Genomic DNA, 7,153 nt, shown 5'->3' with positions numbered 1-7,153 from the left:
ACCGCGCACCTTCAAGTCTTTCCAAGTGTTAGACGGAGCTGTTCCCATTGCTTCTAACACGTCCAATGCAAGGTTGTTGTGGCAAGTCTGGAGAATGAACTCCTCAGTGATCGGGTCCCGACAGTTCATCGCCTTGTTCCGGAACCTTTTGACGAAGGTGTCGACCAATTCCCCATCTTTTTGTTTCTCGTCGAGCAACGTTCCGATGGATATCTCGGTGTCGTCGTCGAAGAAGTTAACGAGGAATTTAGTCTCCATGTCGTCCCAGCTATTCACGCTTCCTGGCTTGAGGTGGCGATACCAATCGAAGGCGGCTCCCCGAAGAGTGCCAACGAAGGACCGTACCATCAGAGGCTCATTACCAGAGATAACACCCAGGTACGATTTGAAGTAAATCAAATACTGAGTGGGTGAACCATTCCCATCAAACGGCGTGAAGTTAATTAGACTGAACTTCACCGGATAGGGGATTGATTCCCATTCTCTTGGGTATGGACAAGGAATGCCCATCTTCTTCATCTCTTGAGCGGAAATCAATGTAGTGATTTTGCTCTCGAGGTTTTTAATCTTCAAGTTTTCACCTGAATCTTCATTGGCATTCTCGTTACCACCCCCTGCATTGATGGGAGGATTATTTCCATTGTGAGCTTCATTCGCGTTCGTGTCCTCATCTTCCTGATGAACCTGGTTACGACGACTTGGTTCGCCTTGCTGGTTTATCAGTGCTTGGATCTGTTGGTCATGCATTTCTCTCATATTCTGCATGGTCATCTGCATTTCGAACCTGAAGCTCTCTTGTTGTTTAGTCATGGCTTCTTCAAGCATCTTGGCCACTTGTTCCGCGCTTATCATCAGTGACTCGCGGGGTTGTCCCTCGCTGGATACTGTATTGTCTGATGCGACAGCAGAGCATGAATCCGATTCTTCATCTTCTGACGGTAATCTTGTCCGAACCCTACCATAAGTTCCTCGTATGATGGCTCCGGACTACAGACGGGTCATCCGCCGGGGTACTTCCGGAATCGACTCGGGATTATCCTGTGTCGACGTCCCTTTGCTGGTCATATTCGTGGTGACCCTCGGAAATTCTCCTTCCTCGACTACCCTTCTTCTTTGTCGGAAACGCCTAGGCCTTGGTTTTGGCGTTTCGATACTGAGTCTTTCGAAGACCGACATTCTCTCGGGGACTGTATTGGTGCAGTTGCACTCCGACAATACTGCCCGAATGAGTTTGGAACAGGGGCATTGAGTTTCTAGCCCTCGGGGACCCCTTTTCCTGGTTTTTCTCGTACTCCTATCACGATAGTACAACTCGTCGGCTTGAAGGTCGGAGTAACCTATCGCGTGTCGGCACGATTTCTCAGGTATAACGTCATCGTCATCTGACGACAACGTTTCCCTCTGAGGGCGAACTGCCTTCTTAGGGCTCTCAAGAGTCACGCGCCTTGAGACATGCCTTTTTGGGCGTGAATTCTCAGCGGGCTCTTGGACTTCGATGCGCAAATTAGTGCGCGCAGCTGCCTTGAGCTCCTTGTCATGTTGGAGGTGACGGCGACCCCCAGCGTGTTGAGTCGTTTGGGGCTTCTTCATCGGGCCCAAAAGTTCTTGGACTGGAGCTTTGCCTCGTCCATCGGGAAGTGGACAGAGACGCTCCAAGACTGACTTCCTTCTTCGGGACGATTCCGTGGGATCTCCCGGAGTAGCTACTGGAATTATCGGCGACTTCGGTTGGTTCGCCGGAGGTTGAACTTGCGTCGAAAGCCTGGCAACGATTATGCCTTAGCCTGAAATCACCGCTTCGAGACTTCGGCTCCATACTTGGCGCCGTTGTGGTGGTGGCTTCTTGGCCACTCTTTGCAGTCTTCTACGCGGCTTCTAGACTCGATCCTCGTGCCATGCTGCTGACAATTGCGCAGGCGCGTTTGGCGAATCGCTCTTCGAGTGATCGAACGATCCGTTTGACACGGATCCATTGCTTCGTTTGGTGAGCTTGAGGAGCTACCATTCATCGGTGTTGAGGCTGTTTGCTCTCCTGTCTTCAGATCGCATTGTAGCAGATTCCGTCCGTAGTAGACCATCGCCTTTACGAGTTGTCGCGCGACAGACGTTGGACGTCGCCTCTGGCGGCTCTTTCGAGAGGATCCAACACCTCAACGGCTCCCGGCTAGGCAGCGGCTGGAGTAGGGTTGACCTGGTTGGAGGTCGGCGGGAAACTTCACCCGACGCCAACTTTGCGGTCAGTGGGTGAGAGCTCAGTTGCACTCTGACATTCTTGCGTGACAACGAAACTTTTCTCCTGGAGGAGAACTCTTGACTACGGGGGGAGGTGGATCCGGACAGAGGATGAAGATTACTCCTCGGAACTGGCCTGGTCGAGAATTATACTCGACCTCCTCCTCGACCGGGATTGAAATCCGCGGCTGCGACGCGACGATCTCGGCAGCGAGATTGTTGGCTCCCACTATGGTCGCCAGATTGTTCGCGGGAAAAATTGTCTTCTTCATTGATGATTCCATTGATTACTTTGTTAACAGTTTATCGGTTACAAAGATCCGGTCTTTTTATAAGATCCACCGTCAAAAATTCCAACCCCTCAAAAATGAGCCCCCCTAGCCTATTTATAGGCACTCAGAACTGTGCCGGCCACCGAGCCACCTAGAGGTGGCTCGGTTTTGGCCGAGTCCTCCAAATGTTGGTTTTTTTTTTGTTTTCTGGTTTATCCGAACTCTGATTTGTTGATCCGAACTCTGATTTGGCAGTCCGGATCCTGATTTGGCAGTAAATCCGCTTCGGTGTTCGAGTTCAAATCCGTTCTACGGTCGGATGACTCGTTGACTCACCGAACCGTTAGCTTGATTCCGCACGCGAATGGATGCATTCCGTTGCTTGCGTGCGATTTGTTAACCTCGTCGCCTCGTTAATCCGCTTCGTTGCGTGTCACTTGGCTTCGGTGTTGTGGATTGGTGCTCGTGTTTAGATACGTCACCCGATGGTTCGTTGGTTTGTCGAATCACCGTGCCGAGCTGTGCTAAGGGACCCATAGGTAGTTTTATACGCCTACAGGTACTTTTAGAAGCATTGTGAGGATATTTTTAAAAGTAGCTTATGTTTTTAGGCCCAATTTGACAAAGGGTTAATGAAGAGAGATTAAGGAGAAGGATTAACATAGTTAGTCCATTCAATAATACGAAGAACTAAATTATTAACCCGTTATATAAGTTTTATTTTAACCTTTATGATCATTTTTAGTGTTTGAGAATAACAATAATTTTGACTATTTTCTTTATAATAAGAGGGGTTAGCTCTTTTTTTTTTTGAAAAGGCAGGTAGGGTAACCTAACCAGCCAAGTCCTCAATAACAATCTGTCTCAAAAACAAAGGGACAGAAACAGACCAAAAACAAGAGGACAAACAGTCAACCGACTTAGCTAGAGAATGTGCAACATTATTACCAGCGCGTCTTACATAAAAAACTTTAGAGCAGCCAGTAATAGTCAGACTAGCACGAACCTCATCTGCAATAGGAGCCAAGGAAGCAAAAGGAGAAGGAGAGTCCACCAAGGAGACAACCTTTAGAGAGTCAATTTCCACCACTGAAATCCTCCATTTCATACGCCGAACAAAGCGAATGTCTTCCAGGATAGCCAACGGCTTCGCATGATCCATAGACATAGGACCTCTGATCCCCCATAGAATAGCAACCACTCACATGTCCATGGTGATCCCGAATAACACCTCCCAAACAAATAATATCTCATTCCAGATGAACAACGGTATTTGTGTTGAGCTTCAGCAAACCAAGAGCAGGGGGATACCAAGCAGAAGGTCACTTGGAAGGGGTGACAATGTCACGGGAGAGACCTCTAACTTTATCCCCTTCCTCCACAAAATAGAGAATCCGAGTCACCAAGACCGATGCCTCTCTAACACCATCACCATGAGAGCGCATATTCTTTCCCCCCCATATAAACCACATGATTATGAAAGCCAAAGCCAAAGAGTCCCCAGGGCAAACAGATGTGAGATGGAAAAAAAATCACCACAAGACGTGCCTCGAAAACCATCAATCACTTTCCAAAGATCTAAGAACTCCTACACTAAATGAGCAAATGAGCAAATGGTGAAGATATGAAGGGCGGTCTCAAAGGCAGCAGAGCAAAGGCGGCAACTAGGGGGTACAGAGATCCCCCTGCGAGATAAACCAGCTGAGGTGGGCAGAGCATCATAGAATATGTTGGCCTTCTTGTTTTGATGATGTTTAACAAACAATTTACTTTTAATGTTATTTGTCTAGTGTTTGTGTTTTCGTATTTATTCTAGGCAAACAACGTGTTGGAGGATGGATAGAATAGAGCTTCAACGATCATATCCAAAGGAAGTTGGCGGAATGTCGGTGAAGCTTATGCAATTCAAGTTCAAGATCAAGTTCAAGCTTCATCCGCATAGTGTACCAAGTCAAGCTTAATTGAAGATCAAGATTGCTTGGGTAATTTAGCTTAGGTTTTATATTATGTGTGTTTGATACTCTAAGCTCAATATCATATACACACACACATTTATTAGTTTCTTCGTATATATATATAGTTATATATATACATGCATAGTTTTGGTTTTTATGTTTATAAATATGAAATTACATATTTTATATTTATTATTGTGATTTGGTTTATCTACTTAGATATGAAACAAATATATTTTCATATACATACTCCTATGTTTCTTTCTCTAATGTATTTGTGAAAATATCATATTCTTAGTTTTTGGACTTAACATTAATCATATACATATTTTATTAAGTCTATATAATCATTGTGCAAAGTTTCAAAACATGGTTTAGCCTAAATGTCAAAATTCACACGTTTACATTTTTCATGTTTTGGCCTATTTTGTAAAATGATGATATTTTTCATTTGGGAAGTCCTTTTTGGAAACCAGTCATTGTAGCATGTTTATTATTATGTCTACAATCATTCCCCAAAGTTTTACATTTTTTGGAATTTATTTGATATTTTTAAACAGTGTTTTAAAATCAGAAAAAACAGTTTTCAGACTTCATTTTCTGTAGTATCAGATTTCGGTCGACCGCACCGATGTTCAGTCGATAGTGGACAGCAGAGAGTTTGTCGGTCGATCGGTGCGGTCGACCGAGAGCTCGAAATTTCTATCGGTCGACCGCACTGGTCGACCGACGTTGTTTCTGCTCGATTCTCAGATTGGGTTCTGAATCGCGGTCGACCGCGAATTCTTTCGGTCGACCGCCGCTCTGTCAATTCTGTTTCCAACGGCTATTTTTGTTACCGTTACTGGGGCTGTTTTTGTTATTTGGTTTGGGGTTTTTGGCTGAGATTTTGAGTGGGTATAAATACCCCATTGCTGTTCTCTTTCAAGTAATCTAAGAGAGAATGTTTTAACCGTTTTAAAAAGAGTTTAAGTTTGTTTAGTTTGTTTTTGGGGTTTGCTGTTACAAAGAGGAGTTTGCATCAAAGAGTTTAAGTTTGTTTAGTTTGTTTTTGGGGTTTGCTGTTACAAAGAGGAGTTTGCATCATCTGTTCAGGAATTCATCTTCAATATTCTTTCATCCTCTCTTTGTGATTATAGAGAAGTTTCCTTAACTCTATTTCCTAGCATTTTTACTATTGTATTTCATATCAATCTTATTGCTAGTTCTTATTGAGTTAAGTTTTTATTTATATCTCATTGTTACACACACCCACTTGAGCTTATTGTATTTGCATACATAGTATATTAGGGTTGTGAGAGATTGTAACATTTGAGTTGTGCTTAATTGAGTTCTCCCCTTGTATGAGAGAACAAATAATTTATTGTTACATTGTGAGATTGTAAGGTTTTCGGTGAGCTAGAAAACCGAGTGTGTTGTGAAGTTTTCGGTGATCTAGAAAACCGAGTGTGAGGAGTGAACGTTGTTCGGTGAGCGTTGAAAACCGACATAGTGTGGTTGTGGTGAGCGTAGAAAACCCGGTTGTGATAGGGGATTTCTCCCCGGGAGGGGGGAGCGGAGACGTAGGACGGAAGGTCCGAACTCCGTGATCATATAGTGTGTTTGAGTGTGCTTTGGCGTTCATTTATATTTATGTTCATATCTTATATCGCCATTGTCCATAGCTCATTATTTATATGATCCACTATTTAGTTCATATTGTTTACCCCTTGTGTAAGTTTTATATCCTTGCATATACATATATCATATTGTATATCTCTTTGATAGGATATATCATCTTGTGTTAGTTTATATATCCTTGCACATATATATATTTCATCATATAGGATATTTCTCATTGTTCATATTGCTTATCCTAGCTTATATAGTTGTTATATTTCATACTTGCTAGGATAACTTGTTAATTAGTTTTTATTGGCATATAATCGGATTAGATTAGCCAACCCCCCCCCCCCCCCTCTAGGGTCTAACAGAATACGCCAAAGGAATACTCTAATCTTCGGTGGGATCTCCGCATGCCAGGTCAAGGACCACCACTTCGCTACCCTAGAATCTGAGGTGGAAGCAATATTCAGCATAGTGTGGCGAAGAAATCGGTATCCACTCTTGACTGTGTAGCACCCCTTCTCCTCGTAATGTCAAATGAGTCTATCAGGGACATGAGAAGGCAGCAGTAGGATAAATAAAATATCATCCCGATCTACCCGCCAAAAGGAGGTAGCAATAGGCTCATGATTCCAAGTACCCGAAGTAGAGATCAGCTCAGCCACCCTTCTGGAAGGGTTGATCGGAGAAGTGGTTGGCCTGAAAGAAAAGGGCATTGGGATCTATGGGTCAGTACTGATAGAGACACTCTGGCCATCATATATCCTCCATCTCAGACCTCGAGCCAGGAGCTCTCTCCCCCAGATAATGCTCCACCATAAATAAGAGCAGCCAGGGCTGACACCAGCTGAAAGGAAGTCCAAGTCTCTAAAATACTTCCCCTTCAAAACCCTACTAGCCATAGAAGAAGGGTCCTAAATGATTATCCATGTCTGCTTAGCCACCAATGCCTGATTAAACATCTGTAGATCTCTAAAGCCTAGACCACCATCTGACTTTGCACGACACACATTCTGCCACCTAACCCAGTAAATCTTTCTCTCATCAGAAGTTGATTCCTACCAGAATCTCATAATGATAAACTCAATT

This window comes from Asparagus officinalis, chromosome 1 (assembly GCF_001876935.1).
Source record: "Asparagus officinalis chromosome 1, Aspof.V1, whole genome shotgun sequence".
Classification (NCBI taxonomy): Eukaryota; Viridiplantae; Streptophyta; class Magnoliopsida; order Asparagales; family Asparagaceae; genus Asparagus; species Asparagus officinalis.
This window is presented reverse-complemented; position numbering follows the sequence as displayed.